The sequence below is a fragment of the Diceros bicornis genome, chromosome 5 (assembly GCF_020826845.1).
Source record: "Diceros bicornis minor isolate mBicDic1 chromosome 5, mDicBic1.mat.cur, whole genome shotgun sequence".
NCBI classification, from domain to species: Eukaryota; Metazoa; Chordata; class Mammalia; order Perissodactyla; family Rhinocerotidae; genus Diceros; species Diceros bicornis.
In genome coordinates this window covers 14,720,213-14,742,607 of record NC_080744.1, presented here as the reverse complement: position 1 = coordinate 14,742,607, position 22,395 = coordinate 14,720,213, and the positions used below count along the sequence as shown (strand labels likewise).

General features: G+C 49.6%; 4 non-coding genes across 4 annotated transcripts; 2 read left to right on the top strand and 2 right to left on the bottom strand.

Moving 5' to 3' along the window:
• Window positions 1–954: 954 nt before the first annotated feature.
• LOC131406660 (U1 spliceosomal RNA) lies at window positions 955–1,118 on the bottom strand. Its single transcript, XR_009220288.1, has one exon. It is a non-coding gene; the product is annotated as a U1 spliceosomal RNA (small nuclear RNA).
• An 11,273-nt stretch (window positions 1,119–12,391) lies between these two features.
• On the top strand, window positions 12,392–12,555 carry LOC131406703 (U1 spliceosomal RNA). Its single transcript, XR_009220327.1, has one exon. It is a non-coding gene; the product is annotated as a U1 spliceosomal RNA (small nuclear RNA).
• Window positions 12,556–15,315: 2,760 nt separating this feature from the next.
• Window positions 15,316–15,405, bottom strand: TRNAY-GUA (transfer RNA tyrosine (anticodon GUA)). The gene is given in 2 exon segments: window positions 15,316–15,351; window positions 15,369–15,405. It is a non-coding gene; the product is annotated as a tRNA-Tyr (tRNA).
• Window positions 15,406–18,098: 2,693 nt separating this feature from the next.
• On the top strand, window positions 18,099–18,262 carry LOC131406691 (U1 spliceosomal RNA). Its single transcript, XR_009220317.1, has one exon. It is a non-coding gene; the product is annotated as a U1 spliceosomal RNA (small nuclear RNA).
• The last annotated feature ends 4,133 nt before the right edge of the window (window positions 18,263–22,395 follow it).

The window sequence follows — 22,395 nt, the reverse complement described above, 5'->3', positions numbered from 1 at the left end:
AGTTGTGGCATTCATTTTCGTTTATTGACCATCTCTTGCCTGCGAGACACAAAGGTGACACAGGGAGACAGCCTAGGATGTCTCTCAGGTGAGCCTTTATACGCTGAGAGCCGGGAGAGGAGCGCCCAGGCAGTGGCAGTGGCAGTGGCCTGGGGAGTCGCCAGCGGGGTGGGAACCGGCGGAGTGACAGACGAGGGCGAAGGACGGCAGGACAGGAAATTGCAAAAGAAAGCGGCTCAGGCCTGTGGGCCAGTGAGGCTCAGACGGTGAGATGTCTGTACCTGGTTTGGAAAAGCCTGTACGATACTCTTATTAATGTTTCGCAGTGAACCTATGGAAGGTGAGCCCAAACTGATCTTTTTGAAGCGGAGCACTAAGGAGTCAGTAAAATAGGAGAGGGGACAAGGGTGGTGGGTTTAAAAGGGAAACTGTGTGGGAGAACGGGAGCGATTCAGGGCCTTAAGGCCAAGAAGCGAAATTCTACTTGAATCTTACTTTACACCGTCTCCGGGTAGAGAGAGATGGGAAGACGTCCACCTCCTCCCACGCCCATCCTCTTCCGTTGAAATGACACGCAATCGAACAACCAAGCGGAATGTAACTTTAGCTACAGGTAACGCAATGAGCATTGTAGAAGTAAGTTGTCACCACTTCTCATTCTGCACCTGAGCCTGGGCAGGGTCGGCCTGTGTATTCCCTACCAGATCACCCCCGTGATTTCGTACTGCCAAAGAAACCCACAGAACACAGAACCAAATCACAGCTTGTTAAAACCACCGAACTCTCCTCAAACCTCCTGAAGCCAAAGCGCACAGTAATTGCCTCATCTGACGCACGCCTCGAACACACAGACACCAGCACCACTGCTGTGTAACAACACACCCACAACAACCCACCAGACGCACTCTCGCGGGGATAACCCAGCCAGATCTCTATTATTGAACCGGAGAACATCAGGGGAGAGCGCGAACGCAGTCCCCCACTACCACAAATTATGCAGTCGAGTTTCCCACATTTGGGGAAATCGCAGGGGTCAGCATATCCGGAGTGCAATGGATAAGCCTCGCCCTGGGAAAACCACCTTCGTGATCATGGTATCTCCCCTGCCAGGTAAGTATGAGTTCTTCTCGCCCCCGCGCCCCGCACCCTCGCGTGCGCCCCGCTCCTTACACACGGTCACTTCCCTCGCGCCGCCCGCCGCACTCGCCCCCTCCAGGCCCGGTGCTCCCACCACGCCCACCCGGACCACGACCCCGGCGGCGTTCGGATCTCCACACGCGGGACGCCGCGGCCCGGCCGAGCGGGACCGGCAGGCTCTGCGCGCGCGCTCATCTGCATACGCCACGCCCCTGTCCTGACGTCCCCGGCGTCCCGTCTCCCGCTCGGGGACACGGGACCTACGAATCCCCACCGGAGACCCGACGAGTCCGGGACCTGGAGGGGGCGCCCGGGAAGACGGGATCTCGCGGCGCCCGCGCCCGGCAGCTGAGGGCCCCCCGGGGGCGGGTCAGGGCTCGGGTCTGGTCTCCCCTTCCTTTCTGCAAAAATGAACCGCAACAGAGTGTCAATTAAACGTTAAATACCAAGATCAGAGTTTCGTCACCAATTTAACATGAAATGGTTTGAATCCTCGTTCGTGTAGTAATCCTAGTCTTGCAACAGTGAGAGGAAGACTTGAACAGAGACTGTCAGGGCAAGGCGTCTCTTCACCGGGAAGCCGTGTGGGCCGGGGAGGGCTGTTGAACGGTCTCCGAAAATCAAATGAACAGAAATGTCACATTTCCGTCCTGGGGGCTTAGGTTGCCTCTTTCAGGCCTCCGGGACTTGTCTTTTCCTCTTCTGTACAAGATTCCTTCTCGAGATCAAGCCGAGGTTAAAGGTGCGTCCTCCCCAGATGTGAGCAAAACGATGGACTATTGTGTGTTCGTGGGTGGTCGGTGCTATGGAGCAAAGCAAGGCCAGAGGCAGGGCTAGAGATGACAGGGTCAGGGAAGCCTCCTCTGAGGTTCTAGCTGCGCAGAGATCCGAGGAAACGTACGGTCGCATCCTTTGTGATTGTTGGTTGTCTCAGGAAGAGTTTCCTTTCTTAGTCGTATTTACGAAAAACACAAGATTCTCTTACCGAACCCCAGTACAATTATCGAAATCAACGTTGATACGATATTATTTACTCTACAGACATTATTCCATTTAAATCAATTGTTCCGATAATGTCTTTTATGACAGAGGAAAATTCAAAATCACGTGTTGCGTTCAGTTGTCAAATCTCTTCAACCTACTTTAATCTGAAAGAGTCCCCAGGTCATTCTTCGTATTTCACTATGAAGGCATTTCTGAAGACTACAGGCCAGTTATTTTGTAGAATATCCTTTGATTTTGGGGTTGTCCTATGTTTCCTCACAATTACACTCAGGTATGCGTTTTTGACATGAAGACTACGTCAATGATATCGTGCCTGATGTGGGTTGACTTGTGTCCCTCCAAAGAATATGTTGAATGTGACCTTATTTCGAAATGGGATCTTTGCAAGCACAATCAAGTTAAGGTGAGGTCACTAGAGTGGGCCCTAATCCAATATGACTGTTGTTCTTACGAGAGGAACACGCCGTGTAAAGACACAGACACACAGGGAGAACACCGTGTGATGACAGAAGCAGAGACTGGAGCGATGTTGCCACAAGCCACAGATTGACTGTCACCACTAGAAGCTAGAAAGAGGCAAGGAAAGATTCTACCCAGAGTTTCAGAGGGAGCATGGCCCTGCTGAGACCCTGATTTTGGACTTGGAGCTTCCAGGGCTGTGATGAGAGAAGACGTTTCTGTTGTTTCAGCGACCCAGTTTGTGGTACTTGATTATGACAGCCCCAGCAAATGAATACAGTGTCCTCCTCTGGGCATCACGTTTGGAGGCACGTGAAGTCAGTTTGTTCAATTGGTGGTGTTGACACTGATTACTTGATTCAGGTGGTGCATCAGTTCTCTGTTGCTGTGTGACAAATCCCCCTAAACCTTTTAGTGATTGAAGATACCAGCCATTTTATTTGCTCACCATTCTTTGGATCAGCAATTCTGGCTGGGCTCAGCTGGGCAGTCCTGCAGGTCTCCAGCGGGATCACTCACGCAGCTGCGGTCAGCTCACGGGTCAGCTGGTCAGTCTGGGGGACCTCAGCGGATAGGCTTCATCTTCACTCCCGTGATTTCATCCTCCAACAGGCTAACCCAGGCTTCTTCTCATGGTGGTCTCAGGACAGCGATTGAGAGCGAGTCCCAGTGAGGGAGCGTTTTTCAATCTTCTGCTGGCATCACATTTACTAACGTCCCGTTAGCCAAGTCCAGAGTCCACATGGGGGGTACTGCAGAAGAACATGGGTAATGGGGCCAGCGCTGCAACCATCTGCCACTAGAGGTGTTCACTGGGTTTACCCTTTGTGATTATTAAGTAATTTCTGTGGAGATAATTCGGGGATATGTAAATATCCTGCTCCTCTTCAAACTTTAACACAGGAGTTCTTAGCATCCGTGGATGACTCTTGCATTATGATTGCCAAATGTGCATTTTCTAATTCCATCATTCATTCTACATTTATTAGTGGGCATTCTATTGTCAGGAAGAACTTTCCCTCCTTCCCTATGTACTATCAATATGAAGTCACGGTTGTGATTTTATTCAGTTGTTTATAATGCATAACTTTTTCTTTACCTTGATGTTCAGACATTCTGCGATCGGGCCTATGAAAGCTGGTCCGTATAATTTTTGGAGCATTTCCTCATTTTCCGGCACAAGATGTTCCAGGCTCATCTGGTACCTTCCCTGACCCCTGAAAATCATCAATTTCTCCAAAGAGCCCCCGTTCTTTGCAGGGGGGAGTGGCATTTAGAAAGCAAGATCAGGGCGCTAGGTATGCTCGCTGCTGCTGGGTGTCTTTGCTTCTAGGCGGCTTCAGTGGCTAGAGCTGGGAAACACCTGTGCTTCCCACACAGGCCTACACCTACTAAAACAACCAGCCCACGCTGATGCCTTCGATTCCAATTTTCAACTTAATACCAGGTGGTTCCTCCTTGCCCTCCTCCTTTTCATATTTGCATCTCCTTTCTCCAGCAGCGAGAACCTTGACTCCCAACACGCATTTACTCATTAGCTCAATCCTGCAACACACACGACATTATGACGGAATTGTTACGGCCCCGTACCGGGAAGAGCAGACCTGCCGTGGGACAGTTCGGTCTTTGCAGTTCTTGTCTTTAGACGTGAAGATGCTCGTAGTCAAGGTACTGTGTTCAAAAGTCATCTCGGTTATTGTTTTCTATTTCAGTGTGCTTACGCTATTCACGTGAGACACAGTTAGGTCCATTTATGCTTATATCCTCTGTTAGGGTCTTTTCCCCTGTATTTAAAAAATAAATGTAAAACATTCACCGAGTTCCAGAAAGATGGCGGCGTAGGCAGACTCCGAACTCACCACCTCCCACGGACACAGCCAATTTACAGCTACTCTTGGAAAAATTACCCCTGAGAGAGAACTGAAAACTGGATAAGAGGAACCCCTGCGACAAACGACAATCCTAATTGAGGTGGAAGAGGCAGAAACTCCCTTCTAGAGAGGAAGGACGCCGCCTTCACGAGCCGCAGCGCTTTACAGCCGCCGGGGAGCAGCCCCCGGGCACCCAGACTTCCCTGGAGGAGTGGGGGCCCTGAGCCAGGGAGCGTGCCCGCTATAGGCATTTTTTGGACCCAGCACAACCGAGACGAGTGGCCTAATATCTGACTTTGCTTGCTACTAACAACACTGGGGAGTACCCCCAGCAAAGCTGGTTCACAAAGAAATTACCGCCCCGGCTCTTGAAGGGCCCACGCGCAAACTCACACGTTTCAGAAAGCAACCTAAATTCACCAGAAAGAAAGGTGCACGGTCCTTTGGTGAAAAGAGACTCACCTGATAGGCTCTGAGTGCATCTGGGTGAGAGGTGAGACCTCTCCAGGGACTGGGACATTGGCGGCGGCCATGGCTGTGACCTGGTGTGGGCGTGCTGACACAGACGCCGGCAGACGCCATTGGAGTTCTCCCCCTGGCCTGCTAGCCCAAGGTCTGCCCCACGCACTAGAGCACCAACTTAATCCAGCTCAGCCAGGGCGGGCAGCCCACCCTAGGGACTGGCCTCACCCAACAGCAAGCCCTCAGGCAACTTGTGGGCCTGCATAGATTGGTGACTGGATTCTCCACAGCCTGGCAAGTGGGCCCACCTCTGTGGGGCAGGGCGTGCACAAGGAGCGGCTGGGGAGTATGGGGCGTTGGTGGAGTGTGTGGGGCTCCTGCTTTGGAGAGACTGGGTCCACTTCAGGAGGTCGGGGCACGTGCACCCACGGGCAGGACTGTGTTGACCCGTGTGTGTGTGTGTGTGTGTGTGTGTGTGTGTGTGCACGTGCACGCGTGCGCGCGCGTGGCCCTGTGGGCGGTGGGGCCTGCCAGCTGCCGAAGACTTGTGCTTCTCAAAGAGCCACATGGGGGATTGGCCCCACCTTCCAAAGCCTGAAACAATTGGGTGCTCCCGGGCCTGAGGCCAGCCATACCCAGCTGCAATCCTCAGAGAGCTGACAAGAGACCTAAAGGCCGGAGGCTTATAGCAATTATAAGCCCCTGAGCCCAACAACCAGCCACGCTGGGGGCCTTCTCACTTAATAGAAATACTGCAACAGGAATGTGCTATTAGACCTTGCAGCCAACTGTGCTGGGGCTCCCCACAGCCGATAAAGACACTGAAGGGCCCACAACAACTACAAGCAGCTGAGCGTTACAACAGCTGGCCAGGGGGACAGCTCAGCCTCCCTGGGCACCTACGGGAAGAGCAACCCTGCCACAACAGAAGGACACACGTAGCCCACACAGGGGTCACTTCTGGAACATTCGGAACTGGTGACGAGAGGGAAGCACACGGCCGGGCCTCAGGAGGCATCACTTATATAAGGTCACCTCTCCAAGATCAGGAGACGTCGCTGACCTACCTAATACATAGACACAAGCACAGGGAAAGAGGCAAAATGAGGAGGCAAAGGAATATGATCCAAGTAAGGGAACAGGACAAAACCCCAGAAAAGGAACTAAATGAAACAGAAATGAGCAATCTACCCGACAGAGAGTTCAAACAAAGAGTCGTAAGGATGCTCACTGATCTTGGGAGAAGAATGGATGAACTCAGTGAGAATGTCAACAAAGAAATGGAAGATGTAAAAAAGAACCAATCAGAAATGAAGAATACAATACTGGAAATGAAAATTTCACTAGAGGGACTGGAAAGCAGAGTAGAGGATACAGAAGAACGGATCTGCGAGCTGGACGAAAGACTAGAAGAAATCACCCAAGCTGAACAGGTACAAGAGAAAAGAATTAAAAGAGTGAGGGCAGTCTAAGGGACCTCTGGGACAACATCAAGTGCACTAACATCCGTGTTATAGGTGTCCCAGAAGGAGAGAGAGAGACAAGGGGGCAGAGAATCTATTTGAAGAAATAATGGCAGAAAACTTCCCTAACCTAAGGAAGGAAACAGACATCCAGGTACAGGAAGCACAGAGAGCCCCAAACAAGATAAACCCAAAGAGGCCCACACCAAGACGCATCATAATTAAAATGTCCAGAATTAAAGATAAAGAGAGAATCCTAAAAGCCTCAAGAGAAAGACAAGTTACATACAAAGGAAACCCCATAAGGCTATCAGCTGACTTCTCAGCAGAAGGCTTACAGGCTAGAAGAGAGTGGCACGCTATATTTAAAGTGCTAAAAGGAAAAACCTACAGCCAAGAATACTCTACCCGGCAAGGTTATCATTCAAAACGGAAGGAGGGATAAAAAGTTTCCCAGATAAGCAAAAATTAAAGGAGTTTGTCACCAAGAAACCAGGACTACAAGAAATGCTAAAGGGACTTATTGAAGGGGGAAAGAAAAGACCACAAATAGGAAAAATTATCTATTTCCATGATAAGAGGGTAATGGATACAAACGCACAAAAAAGAGGTTAGATATGATATCAAAAACATAAAATGTGGGAGGAGGGGAGTTAAAGAGTAGAGCTTTCAGATAGAGGTCAAACTAAAGAGACCATCAACTTAATTTAGGTTGCTATATACGTAGGTTACTGTATATGAACCCCATGGTAATCACAAACCAGAAACCTATAATAAATACACAAAAAACTAAGAGAAAGGAACCCAAACAAAATACTAAAGAAAGCCATCAAACCACAAGGGAAGAGAGCAAGAGAAGAAGGGAACAGAGAAGGACTACTAAAACACCGAGGAAAACAAGTTAAAAAATGACGGTAAGTACGTACTTATCAATAGCTACTTTAAACGTCAATGGACTAAATGCTCCAATGAAAAGGCACAGGGAGGCTGATTGGATTAAAAAAACAAGACCCATATATATGCTGCATACAAGAGACACACTTCAGACCGAAAGACACTCACAAACTGAAAGTGAAGGGATGGAAAAAGATACTCCATGCAAGTGGCAATGAAAAGAAAGCTGGGGTAGCAATACTCACATCAGACAAAATAGACTTTAAAATAAAAACCGTAACAAGAGAAAAAGGAGGGCACTACATAATGATCAAGGGAACAGTCCAACAAGAGGATATCACACCTGTAAATATCTATGCCCCCAACGTAGGAGCACCTAAACATAGAAAGCAATTATTAACAGACATAAAAGGAGAAATAGACAGTAACACAATAATAGTAGGGGACTTGAACACTCCACTTACACTAACGGATAGATCATCCAAACAGAAGATCAATAAGGAAACATTGGCCTTAAACGACACACTAGAACAGACGGACCTAGTAGATATATACAGAACATTCCATCCAAAAACCGAAGAATACACGTTCTTTTCAAACGCACATGGAACATTCTCCAGGACTGATCACACATTAGGCCACAAAACGAGTCTCCATCAATTTAAGAAGACTGAAATAATACCAAGCATCTTTTCTGACTCCAACGGTATGAAACTAGAAATCAACTATGGGAAGAAAATCAGAAAAGCCACAAATATGTGGAGGTTAAACAAAATGCTACTGAACAACGATTGGGTCGACGAAGAAATCAAAGGAGAAATCGAAAAATACCTGGAGACAAATGAAAAGGAAAATATGACATGCCAGAATTTATGGGATACAGCAAAAGCGGTTCTAAGAGGGAAGTTTATAGCAATACAGGCCTATCTCAACAAACAAGAAAAATCTCAAATAAACAATCTAACAATGTACCTAAAGGAACTGGAAAAAGAAGAACAAACAAAGCCCAAAATCAGTAGAAGAGGGGAAATAATAAAAATCAGAGCAGAAATAAATGAAATAGAGACTAAAAAACCAATAGAAAAAATTAATAAAACCAAGAGCTGGTTCTTTGAAAAGACAAACAAAATTGACAAACCTTTAGCTAGACTCACCAAGAAAAAAAGAGAGAAGGCTCAAATAAGTAAAATCAGAAATGAAAGAGGAGAAATTACAACGGACACCTCAGAAATACAAAAGATTACAAGAGGATACTATGAAAAGCTATATGCCAACAAATCGGACAGTCTAGAAGAAATAGATAAATTCTTAGAATCATACAACCTTCCAAAACTGAATCAAGAAGAAACAGAGAATTTGAATAGACAAATCACCAGTAAGGAGATCGAGACAGTAATCAAAAACCTCCCCCAAAATAAAAGTCCAGGACCAGACGGCTTCCCTGGTGAATTCCACCAAACATTCAAAGAAGACTTAATACCTATCCTTCTCAAACTCTTCCACAAAATTGAAGAGGAGGGGAAGCTCCCTAACTCATTCTACGAAGCCCACATTACCCTGATACCAAAACCAGACAAGGACAACACACACAAAAAAGAAAATTATGGGCCAATACCACTGATGAACATCAATGCAAAAATCCTCAACAAGATACTAGCAAATTGCATACAACAATACATTAAAAAGATTATACACCATGATCAGGTGGGATTTATTCCAAGGATGCAGGGATGGTTCAATATCCGCAAATCAATCAATGTGATACACCACATTAATAAAATGAAGAATAAAAATCTCATGATCATCTCAATAGATGCAGAGAAAGCATCTGACAAGATACAGCATCCATTTATGATAAAAACTCTGAATAAAATGGGTATAGAAGGAAAGTGCCTCAACATAGTAAAGGCCAGATACGACAAACCCACAGCTAATATTGTCCTCAATGGTGAAAAGCTGAAAGCTATGCCTCTAAGAACAGGAAGCAGACAAGGATGCCCGCTCTCACCACTCCTATTTAACATAGTATTGGAAGTCCCAGCCAGAGCAATCAGGCAAGAAAACGAAATAAAAGGGATCCAAATTGGAAAGGAAGAAGTGAAACAGCCACTGTTTGCAGATGACGTGATTTTATATATAGAAAACCCTAAAGAATCCACCAGAAAACTTTTAGAAGGAATAAATGAATACGGTAAAGTTGCAGGATACAAAATCAACACACAAAAATCAGTTGCGTTTCTGTACACTAACAATGAGGTAGCAGAAAGAGAAATTAAGCATACAATCCCATTTACAATTGCAACAAAAAGAATAAAATACCTAGGAATAAACTTAACCAAAGAGGTGAAAGATCTGTACACTGAAAACTATAAAACATTGCTGAAAGAAATTGAAGACGACACAAAGAAATGGAAAGATATTCCGTGCTCTTGGATTGGAAGAATCAACATAGTTAAGATGTCCATGCTTCCTAAAGCCATCTATAGATTCGATGCAATCCCTATCAAAGTTCCAACAACACTTTTCACAGAAACAGAACAAAGAATCCTAAAATTTATATGGAACAACAAGAGACCCCGAATAGCCAAAGGAATCCTGAGAGAAAAGAACAAAGCTGGAGGCGCCGGCCCCGCGGCACAGCGGTTAAGTGCACGCGTGCTCCGCTGCTGGCGGCCCGGGTTCGGATCCCCGGTGCGCACCGTCGCACCGCTTGTCAGGCCATGCTGTGGCGGCGTGCCACATAAAGTGGAGGAAGATGGGCACGGATGTTAGTTAGCTCAGGGCCAGTCTTCCTCAGCAAAAAGAGGAGGATCGGCATGGATGTTAGCTCAGGGCTGATCTTCCTCACAAAAAAAAAGAACAAAGCTGGAGGTATCACACTCCCTGATTTCAAAATATACTACAAAGCTATAGTAACCCAAACAGCATGGTACTGGCACAAAAACAGACACGCAGATCAATGGAATAGAATCGAAAGCCCAGAAATAAACCCACACATCTATGGACAGCTAATCTTCGACAAAGGAGCCAAGAACATACAAGGGAGAAAGGAAGGTCTCTTCAACAAATGGTGTTGGGAGAACTGGACAGCCACATGCAAAAAAATGAAAGTAGACCATTATCTTACAACCATACACAAACATTAACTCAAAATGGATCAAAGACTTGAAGGTAAGACCTGAAACCATGAAACTTCTCGAAGAAAACATGGGCAGTGCGCTCTTCGGCATCGGTCTTAGCAACATATTTTCAAGCACCATGTCTGACCGGGCAAGAGAAACAATAGAAAAAAATAAACAAATGGGACTACATCAAACTAAAAAGCTTCTACACAGCAAAGGAAACCATCAACAAAATGAAAAGACAACCTAACAACTGGGAGAAGATATTTGCAAACCATACATCTGATAAGGGCTTAATCTCCAAAATATATAAAGAACTCATACATCTCAACAACAGAAAAAACTAACAACCCAATTAAAAAATGGGCAAAAGACCTGAACAGACATTTCTCCAAAGAAGATATACAGATGGCCAACAGGCACATGAAAAGCTGTTCAACATCATTAGCCATCAGGGAAATGCAAATCAAAACTACAATGAGGTATTACCTCATGCGCCCGTCAGAATGGCTATAATTAGCAAGACAGGAAAGAACAAGTGTTGGAGAGGATGCGGAGAGAAGGGAACTCTCATACACTGCTGGTGGGAGTGCAAACTGGTGCAGCCACTATGGAAAACAGTATGGAGATGCCTCAACAAATTAAGGATAGAACCACCACACGATCCAGCTATTCCACTGCTGGGTGTTTATCCAAAGCACGTGAAAACAGCAATGCGTAAAGATACATGCACCCCTGTGTTCATCGCAGCATTCTTCACAATAGCCAAGACTTGGAAGCAACCTAAGCGCCCATCAAGGGACGCATGGATGAAGAAGATGTCGTATAATATATACACAACGGAATGCTACTCAGCCATAAGAAACGATGAAATCCAGCCACTTGTGACCACACGGATGGACATTGAGGGTATTATGCTAAGTGAAATAGGTCAGAGGGAGAAGGTCAAATACCGTATGATCTCACTCATAAGTAGAAGACAAAAACAACAACAAACGAACACATAGAGACCCAGATTGGATTGGTGGTTACCAGAGGGGAAGAGGGGAGGGGGGAGGGCGAAAGGGATGATTCGGCACCTGTGTGTGGCGATGGATTGTGATTAGTCTTTGGGTGGTGAACATGAGAACATGATGTAACCTATGCAGAAACAGACGTATAATGATGTACACCTGGAATCTATACAATGTTATAAACCAACGTTACTGCAATAAAAAAAATAAAACACTCACAGAGTTCCAAAAGTCAAAATTACATAGAAGGGTACACTCAGAAAAGCAGCACTCTCTCCTTCCTTTCACCCCTGCAGGCAATTTCATCAGTTGTGTTTCTTTTTGCAAGACTGTGTATACTGTTCTTATTTTCACATTTTTCCAAGACTAAGGGTAGCATGCTACATATATTTTTGCACTTTATTTTTTTCACTTAACATAGTCAACGCGTCATATCTAGAGAAACCTAGAGGTCAAGCAAACCTGCCCTCACCTGCTCGAGGCCCCAAGGGCAGCCAAAGAAAAAGTAAGCAAACTGGAACCGCGGCCGAGGCTGACTAGCCCAAGAGACGGTGATTTCCCAACGGGGAAAAGGTTCGAAGACGACGGCGAGAAAAATGCAACCCCTCAACCTAACTTCAGACTACCAACGAGTGTTCATGTTAACCATAAGAGTCACAGCAGATCTCTCCCACTCCTCTCTACTTCCGTCGCCCGGGTCAGGGACAGACGGGACGCCGGGGACGTCAGGACAGGGGCGTGGCGTATGTAGATGAGCGCGCGCGCAGAGCCTGCCGGTCCCGCTCGGCCGGGCCGCGGCGTCCTGCGTGTGGAGATCCGAACGCCGCCGGGGTCGTGGTCCGGGTGGGCGTGGTGGGAGCACCGGGCCTGGAGGGGGCGAGTGCGGCGGGCGGCGCGAGGGAAGTGACCGTGTGTAAGGAGCGGGGCGCACGCGAGGGTGCGGGGCGCGGGGGCGAGAGCAACTCATACTTACCTGGCAGGGGAGATACCATGATCGCGAAGGTGGTTTTCCCAGGGCGAGGCTTATCCATTGCACTCCGGATGTGCTGACCCCTGCGATTTCCCCAAATGTGGGAAACTCGACTGCATAATTTGTGGTAGTGGGGGACTGCGTTCGCGCTCTCCCCTGAGAATTCTGCTGTGCTAATGTAAGACTTGGCGACTTACGTCATTGGTAACCGCCTGACGGGTAACTTGCCGTGCGTATAGCATTTAGTGGAGACAAGTCGTGGAGAGCGCTGTTTTGTCTGTGTCTCGCTGCGGTCCGCCGTGTTTTCGTCCCGTACCAGAAGCGGGGGGATCTTCCGGACGCTTTCTCTATTGCGTGTTAAAGCAAGAGAAAGGGTTTTTCTTGCAGTGTAGTCATTTTATTTACAAAATTGCAGAAGTGTATCATTAGTACTTAGTAAAAGCGAAAGTAATTATAATTTTATCTTATTCGATGGGGTATATAATCCACTACTCTATCACTACTTTGATTTCGCCCGCGGGAACCCTTTCAAACTGACTTTTTTGTGCTTGCCATGACCGCATCACTCACTGCACATTTCTATCCTTTTTGGCTCACCTCCATGTTCCAGGCTCGGCGTGTGTTTTCCCGGCCCGAGAGCCTCTCCTCCCCGGGAAACGGGTCCAGGTTCTGTGGACTTCCTGGAGAGGCGCTGGAGTGGAAGGGGAGGGGCAGAGAACACTGATGTCCGGGTTGGACTCCTTGCCCTGGCTCCACGTATTTTACAGACGTTTCACATCCCAACTGGTGTGTGCCCACCACCCAAGACCGCCCACCCACCCAGCGCAAGTCCCACAGAGGCACGGCAAGCCACACTGAGGTGGCCTTCCCTCGACTGAGAGTGTCCTCACTCCCTGACTGGCCGGCAGGCACCTCTGCACCTTCTAGGATGAGGGGCAGTGCCTCAGAGCACCCCCCCGCCCCCCGCCCCGGGACGCCCAGACAGGAGGGTTGGCCATGCTGGGGCTGACGCTCGCCTATGCTGGTCACCAAAACCCAGCTCTTTCCCCAAAGCACTCAAAGCTAGGTTCTCAGGGATTCCACACCTCCACATCCCGTCAAGGGCCGTATCCAATGAAGGCCTAAGGTTCTTTCTGTGGTCTCTGTCCTCTGGTCTCCGCAGATGGTGACATTCGAGGCTCAGGTCTCTTCCTGGAGGTCACCTGTCAGACTGCAATGGCACACCCTCCCGGACCGGTGGAGACTCCGCAGACTCCGGCTCAGCACATCTCAGTTAGCAGTGGGAGAGTGGGGAAGGCTGAGACTGCGGAGGGGAGACCGGGGGCAGCGTGCCGGGAGAGGAGGACTGTGGGGAAACGCAGTCTCCAGCTTGAGAGGCAGAAGCAGCGGGCCCAGGGGTCAGGGGAGGGCGGTGGCTGGCCCCCCGAGGCTTCAGAGAGCCACGCTCCCATTGCGGTTCTGCTGCGAGTCCTCTCTGTGATGCGCTCCAACTGGACAGCGGGTCTCTGGACTTCCCTCCCTACAGGAGGGAAGAGAGCAAGGGCCACTCCCTGGCGTTCTTCTCTGCACCCACCCCCTCCCCAACCCGGCTGCGTGGGCAAGGTGAAGCCCAGCCCCTTTCCTCCTGGGTGCTCTCTGGTTGGGCCTCAGCATCTTCCCCTTCAGGCCCTGCCAATTTAGCCTTAAGGGCCCAGCACTCGAGTTAGCCAACTGGTCAGAACCCACGGGCCGGTGGCCCATGTAAGGAGGTGAATTTGTGTGCCCCTCTATGATGACAGCTGCCCACCTCCCACCCCCGTGGGAGGCAGCTTCCGCTCCCTGCCTCCAGCCCCCGTTGCCCCCGACTCGCAGGGCTCTCTCTGAGCTCTGAGTCTGCGCTGTCGCTGTCGTATATGTATATGTGTGGATACAGATATAGATATAGACACAGATATCTCCATCAGATGTGGCGGGAGAATCGGTGCAGGTGCTTTACCACCATTGTACAGAGTGAGAGCCATCACTGCTCCTTCAGCAGGAATTCAAACCCTCCCTCGGCTACAAGAACAGCTTCGAAGGCCCGTGAAAGTCAAGGTTTCCCCGGGGCCACACCTCTGTGCTCAGACGGGCAGGAAACCCGAACGGGCCGCTGGAGTTCCCATCGTGACTGTCAAAGCCCACCAGGAGCCCTGCTGCATCTTGCTCCCGGCGGCGTCAGCCTCGACGCAAGCGCACGATTGGCAATGGCTCGGACAATCTCAAGGGGCCGGTTCCGTCCCACGAGCAGATTAAGCCGGGTCGGGGAAGAGGGTTTCCCGTCTCCCTGGGTCTGTATATATATAGACCATATGAGACAGAGAGACAGAGAGAGACAGAGAGGCTGCAGCTGGGAGAGACAGAGACAGTGACCATCCTTTGCGGAGGGAGAGCAGGAGACCAAGACGGAGACTGAGAGGGAGAGTTTTCCTGGAGGATGCCGTGATTGTCCCTGTCCCCTGTGAGGGCCTGTATGCCCGTCAGCCTCCAGGGCTTGTCGTGGGCAGATCCTCTTTGCCCACCTGTTTGGCAGGGATCTGTCAACGGTGAGCAGAGCGGTGGTGGCAGAGCCGGCGCTCCGGATGGGGGGCGGTGGGTGAATCAACGTGGAGAGGGCGCGCCGTGTCGCGGGGCTGGTTGGGGCTGCGCGGCAAGGCAGGAGCACCGGGGACTGTTCGGCGCCGAGGGGACTGTGTCTGTGGACCGTGGGAAGAAGACGCGGGTGCGTCCCCTGGCGACAGCACACTCGAAGCTGTGTAGGTGTTCCGAAAAGACTCTCCTGGCTTTGGCCCGTGGGAGAGAGGATGCTACGATGCTCCGAGGGCACGGGGGCGGGGGTGGGGTGGGGGGGTCCGGGAGCCAGGGGGCGGTGCCCCTCCTGAGGGCGCAAAAGCGTCAGGCACTTCCTTCGAGCCGGAATCGAACCAGCGACCTAAGGATGTCCACGCCTGCCCAGTCTACAGTCCTTCGCTCTACCAGCTGAGCTATCGAAGGGTGCACGCTGCCACGGCTGGGTCGTTACTTTTTCTTGAAACGGTGGAGGCCACGACACGGGACCGCTCGAGGTCCGGCGTGCCTTGGGTTGGTCGGAAGCCCCTTTGAAGACGGCCGGGCACTCGCCGCCAGGCGCCCCACTCCGGGCGGCGGAGCAGATCCTCTGCGCGTGGCTGCTGGGGGCTGGCGGGTGGCCCGGCCTCCCGGGACGGCGATCTTCAAGACGCCGGGGCCCGGGCTCTCACCTGTCGCCTCATTTCCCCTCCCCGCGACCCTCTCTACGGGTGGGGACGCCAGCGGTCCGCCGCCGGCCGGAAGGCGGGGACGAGGGGCAGGGGAGGGGCGTTGGCGAAGGGATGCGGGGGTCGAGTGGGCGAGACCCGGCGGAGGACAGGAGGAGAACCCACTGGAATGGGCACCGGTAGGCGGCCGCGACCCGCCCAGCCACCTGCTGTTTCTCCAGGGCCTTTAGTTCAAAATAATCCTTATGCCAAAATGGCGTTTTTGGTGTGGCATATTCGGCCATCATTCAAGGCCAACACCGTCTTGCCTGGATTATGCAAATCTCCTCACTGATCTCTCTGCTCTGGCCCTTGTCACCCTTGCAGCCAGGGTGATTTGGGGGGGTGGGGGGTCGGATCAAACCACTCCTCTGCTCAAAACTTCTGTTTCGCTCAGGTTTAAAGCCTTCCAATGGTCTACAAGACCTTCACGATCCTACCCCGCCCAGTCACCTCTCTGATTTACCTGTGTACAACTCTTCAATTTTGCTCTGGACACAGGGCCCCCTTGCTGTTCTCCACACACAGTGCTACCCGGGCCTTGGGTAGCTGATCTTTGCGCTGGGGATGCTCCGCCTCCAGAGAGCCCCCTGACCGACTCCCTCACCTCCTCCAAGTCTTTGCTCACATGGCACCTTCTCAGTGTGGCCTCTTCTGGCCACCCAATTTAACACAGCAACCTGCCCCTTACTGCAACCCCCCATCCCCTTTCCCTCCTGCATGTTTTCTTTTTTCATAGGTCTTAACACCTAAGATACTAATTAATTTACCGATTGTGTCCATTGCCGATTTTCTCCCATCCCCCTCCCTCTTCTCTAACTAAAATGGGAGCACCAAGACGTATGTTTGTTCCCAAATTCCTGAACAGTGTCCGGCACAGAGCACGCGCTCAATAAACAGTTGTTGAATGGACAAAATCGCAATGTCATCAAAGAGGAGATCCGAATATAAAAGAAGGGGCCAGGAGCCGGGGGCGGGGGTGTGTGTGTGGGGGGGGGGGGAGGGCAGAGCTGTCTTGTTTGATCACAAAACGGAGAATTTCTTAAGTGAGAAGTACAGAACTCTCAGCACATAACCACCCATCCAAACCGTTTCCTGCACCGAGAGACCTGACCGGACTCTCGCGTGGCTCCTGGCGGCATGAGGTCCTGTCCCTAGGCCGCCCATTAAAATGCCTGCCTGGGAAAGTTCTACATAGCCCCTGACCTCCCTTTCTTAGAGCATTTATTAAGAAGGGCTTACAGTTGTGAATGTGGATCTCTTACGACTCCGGAGTGTCTCCCTCAAGGACTGAGAGATGTCATCAGGAAGGATGGGGCCTGCGTCTCCCAGCCTCCGGGAGGATGGCATCCTGACTTCAGTTAACTGCCAGCTGACAAACCCCGCTGGCCTAATCGCCTTTGGACCGACCAACCCTTTGAGGCCCTCACTTCTCGGACTCTGCTGAGCCCCCTCCCTCATTCTCGCTTCGAAACGCCCGAGTCGCCTCTGCACGAATCGGAATGGAGCTCCGCTCTTTCCCCCACGGTCAGCAGTTACTGCATAAAATCTGTTTTCGCCCCTTTGCTGGGTTTCTCTTTCACCGAGTCCGCGTCGGAGAGGACCAGAGGGCACTCTGCGGGGCCACTGTGTGCGCGGGCTGGCGCAGGAGAGGCGAGGGGAGAAGGCCGGGGGCGCCTGACCCTGACCCCGGGGCCCGGGGACCACCCGCCTGGCCGCGGTTGACGGGGACCGCTTGGCGCTCTCACGCGGTTTTCTCTCTTCAAAACTTAGAGCCCTGGGTTTTCGTTCCAGCCTTGCTAGATTAGGCTTCTACACATTCTGAGGCGCTTCGTGTCGCTTTCACTGAGACAGACAGCGCGAATAAACATCAGCACGATTTCTCATTAAGGCGGCTTAGCACTTCACGTCAGCCGGCAAAAAGGCCTGGCCTGAGTGTCCGATTACTTGAGGATGAGTTGGAGCAGGCGAGAACAGAAATGGGCTGAAACTTCCTTTCTGCTGAAAGGAGAAAGCCCTGCCCCGCCCCCGGGGGGGCCCCTCAGCTGCCGGGCGCGGGCGCCGCGAGATCCCGTCTTCCCGGGCGTCCCCTCCAGGTCCCGGACTCGTCGGGTCTCCCGTGGGGATTCGTAGGTCCGGTGTCCCCGAGCGGGAGACGGGATGCCGCGGACGTCACGAAGGGGGCGTGGCGTATGCAGATGAGCGCGCGCGCAGAGCCTGCCGGTCCCGCTCGGCCGGGCCGCGGCGTCCTGCGTGTGGAGATCCGAACGCCGCCGGGGCGGTGGTCCGGGTGGGCGTGGTGGGAGCACCGGGCCTGGAGGGGGCGAGTGCGGCGGGCGGCGCGAGGGAAGTGACCGTGAGTAAGGAGCGGGGCGCACGCGAGGGTGCGGGGCGCGGGGGCGAGAGCAACTCATACTTACCTGGCAGGGGAGATACCATGATCACGAAGGTGGTTTTCCCAGGGCGAGGTTTATCCATTGCACTCCGGATGTGCTGACCCCTGCGATTTCCCCAAATGTGGGAAACTCGACTGCATAATTTGTGGTAGTGGGGGACTGCGTTCGCGCTTTCCCCTGGCTTGCTTGTGTTTCCAATAACAGAAGTTTCCGTCGTTTATCCTGTTAATGGGTCTGCCAGGTGTTTCGCTCTTTACGCCAGTGTCGCGTTTGCTCCCGATGCTCGCTCCGGTGGTGTAGCGCTCGCGGTGTTTTTCGGCGGTTGGTTATCGAACGTACTTTCCATTCCGGTTCAATACGCATGCTCTGCTGTAGCGATTCAGTACAGGTAGTACTCTATCTTTCGTTCCCGGGGATCCTGCGAGCACGCGTTCCTTAGGTGATTCTAGTAACGAGGGCACGGGAAACTAGGTTACTTGTGAAGTAGTCCCACTTTCATTCTGGCTGGTGTGTCAAAACCCGGTGGTTTTTGAGGGCTAATGCTCTGTGGGGTGAGGCGTGACACAGCATCATTATGTGAATCCCTGGAATTGTATAACTGATCTGTCAAGGCCTCGGAAGGGTCCGATAGAACCCCCACCAGTTTGGATGCAGTTTACCAGCACTATCTTTACAGCTATAAATAGTTTGATATTGACTCAAACTCCTACCATAGTGACGATGAGAAAAAAATTCTATAGTGGGGTTAACTCCTACCGCTCTCTTGCTGTAGAGTTAAGGGATTCCTTTCTTCTATAAAGATCCCTCCAATCAAGCCAGTTAACAAAAAGTTTTTGGGGCACATTCACGGCTTGAGTATCTGGATACATCATACATAACTTATACATCCAGCAGTGGGCAAAGTGCCCGCTCTTTGAGAAGGACTGGACCGAGTGAGTCATCATACTCCTAAGTAGACACAGATGTGTGGTGACAGCGAAGGCCTATCTATGAGGCCCTTCCCAAACAGGGGACTTGTGCTCTCCTCTAATGGAGTTGGAAAACCAGGCAAGACTGGCCAATCTAGAAAGACCTTTCAATGATGCTGCGTGGAGAGAATCTCCTGACTGCCTAGGAACATGTCCCCAGGAAGAAACGAGACTCTCTGCGATTGTATTTTAAGATTCCGGGCCACCATCCTGACATAGACATTTCCTCCACTGATAATGTTGCCATTTCACCATCCTAAGTCTTGTATGTCCAGGCCTCCCCTGAGCTCCAAGCCATTGGGACACGTGTAACGTAAGAGTAAATATGAAATTGAAAAAAAATTTTTTTTTCCTCCTGGTGCCCAAAGGGAAAGAGATTTCTTCTCTCTTTTTCTTAAAAAATTTGTAAATTTTTGTTCTGTCCCTTTGAGATATATGTAAATCTTATTAATGGCTAAATAAACCTCTCGCCGGTTTTGCAACTTAGAAATGTTCATAGTAAGAGCCTTGAAGCCATCTCTTCGGAATGTAAACATGAAGGAAGGTAGTGCCCCATCTCCCTCTGTCACTGAGAGTTTAGCTTAGGTGTCTCTGTCCAGGTTGTAGCTACTTGCTTGTCATGAAGATATGAGTTTTATTTTCTCTTTGGGTAAAGGCAGTTAACACAGATGGCCACTTCCAATTACTGGTTGAGTTTAGGATGAACTATGCGTAGCAAACGGTGCCGTCAAGTCCTCTTATAGAGAACACATTCTTGAGAACATACATGTAATCAGTTGTACCTGCCTGTCTATACAACAGAGTAAAATTTCTTACTGTTATGGAATGAATTGTGTCCCCCCCCCCCCCCAAATTCATATGTTGAAGCCCTAATCCCCGATGTACGGTAGTTGGAGATAGGGTCTTTAAGGAGGTAATTAAGGTTAAATGAGGTCATACAGGTTGGGCTCTAACCCAACAGGACTGCTGTCGGTGTAAGAAGAGAGACATCAGGGATGGTTGCCAGCCAAGGAGAGGCCTGAGGAGAAACCAAACCTGCCAACACTTTGGTCTCGGACTTTCAGCCTCCCGAACTGAGAAAAATTCCTGTTGTTTAAGCCCCTTACTCTGTGATATTTTATTATGGCAGCCCAAGCGGACTAATACGCTGTCTTTGCAATCTCTTTAATGGATTGCCTGTGATGCACATTACAGTCTGGTTTAATGCTTTTTCAGTGAAACTATTTACTTCTCTTCCTTCTTCCTTTGTGGAGAGGATTCACCGGGTTGGCAGGAGAATTTATTTTCCCTAACAACCTGGCAACGAGGACAGGATTGGTCTGGCAGTTCTTGATTTGAGTGGACCAGCTAAAAGTCTTATGGCCCCACAACAGTCAGGTAAAAGACCCCAAGTTATTTTTAAAAACTCTCCGTTGAAGCTCTCTGCTCTTCTGGAATACTACCTGGAGGAGCCAGCCTCTCCAGTATCAAGACACTGAGTAAGCATGGGTAATACAGGCTCTAAAATCCTGTCAGGATCACTATTAGCTTTGAGGGTAGAAAAATACGGGAAGCCAGAAGTGTTGCATGCAGGTCTTTCTCTTAAATGGCTAGTCTCTCTCTTGCATGTGGAATGGGTCTGCATATGAGAATCAAGTCTTATGGCCTGAGGGTGGTTCCTTTGATTTGGATAAATTTATGTATTTTTGGAGGTTCTTAGCAGGGCCTCCTCCCAAGCAAATGAATTATGGTATTTATAGGATTAATACCATTCTAAGAGGAAAGTTAAAAATTATTTGGCTAGACAGAAGGAAAGGTTGAGAACAATGGAAGAGGAAATGTGAGAATGGCAATTTCTTTTTCGCAGGACACTCTTCCTCTTTTCTCTGCTGCTCCCCCTGGTCCTCTAGCATCCCTCTATTCCTCCCAGCCTCAAATCAACTCCTGGGAAGAAGGAAAGGGGACGAACGCACAACTTCTTTAGCTGGTAATAAATTACCTGCTCTGTTTGAGGGCATAGATTTTAATTTTTTATTTTTTAAAATTTTATTGAGATCATATTGGATTATAACATTGTGTAATTTCAGGTGTACATTATTATATATCAATTTCTATATAGACTGCATTATGCTCACCACCAATAGTCTGGTTTTTATCCCTCACCATACATATGTGCCCCTTTACCTTTTTCGCCCCCACACCCTTCCGCTCTGGTAACCACTAATCTGTTCTCTTTATCCATGTGTTTGTTTATCTTCCACATACGAGTGAAATCATACGGTGTTTGTCTTTCTCTGTCTGGCTTATTTTGCTTAACATAATACCCTCAAAGTCCATCCATGTTGTTGCAAAGGGGATGATTTTGTCTTTTTTTATGGCTGAGTAGTATTCCATTGTATATATAGGTACCACATCTTCTTTATCCAGTCATCCGTCGGTGGGCGCTTGGATTGCTTCCACGTCTTGGCTATTGTGAATAATGCTGCAATGAACATAGAGTTGCATAAGTCTCTGTATTGTTGATTTCATGTTCTTTGGATAAATACCCAGTAGTGAGATGGCTGGGTTGTATGGTATTTCTATTTTTAATTTTTTGAGAACTCTCCATGCTGTTTTCCACAGTGGCTGCGCCAGTTTGTATTCCCACCAGCAGTGTATGAGGATTCCCTTTTCTCCACATCCTCTCCACCATTTATTATTTCTCATCTCGTTCATTATAGCCATTCTGATGAGCATGAGGTGATATCTCATTGTAGTTTTTTTGTGTGTGAGGAAGATCAGCCCTGAGCTAACATCCATGCCAATCCTCCCTTTTTTTTTTTTGCTGAGGAAGACCGGCCCTGGGCTAACATCCGTGCCCATCTTCCTCCACTTTATATGGGACGCCACCACAGTATTGCCTGACAAGCAGTGCATCAGTGCAAGCCCGGGATCTGAACCTGCGCCGCCAGCAGCGGAGCGCGCGCACTTAACCGCTAAGCCACGGGGCCGGCCCCCTCATTGTAGTTTTGATTTGCATTTCCCTAATAATTAGTGATGTTGAACATCTTTTCATGTGCCTGTTGGCCACCTATAGATCTTCTTTGGAAAAATGTCTGTTCATTTCCTCTGCTCATTTTTTGATCTGGTTGTTTGTCTTTTTGTTGTTGAGATGTATGAGTTCTTTGTATATTTTGGAGATTAACCCCTTGTCAGATATATGATTTGCAAATATTTTCTCCTGGTTAATGGGCTGTCTTTTCAGTTTGTTCATGGTTTCCTTTGCCTTGCAGAAGTTTTTTAGTCTGATGAAGTCCTATTTGTTTATTTTTTCTTTTGTTTCCCTTGCCTGAGTAGACATGGCATTCAAAAAGATGCTGCTAAGAC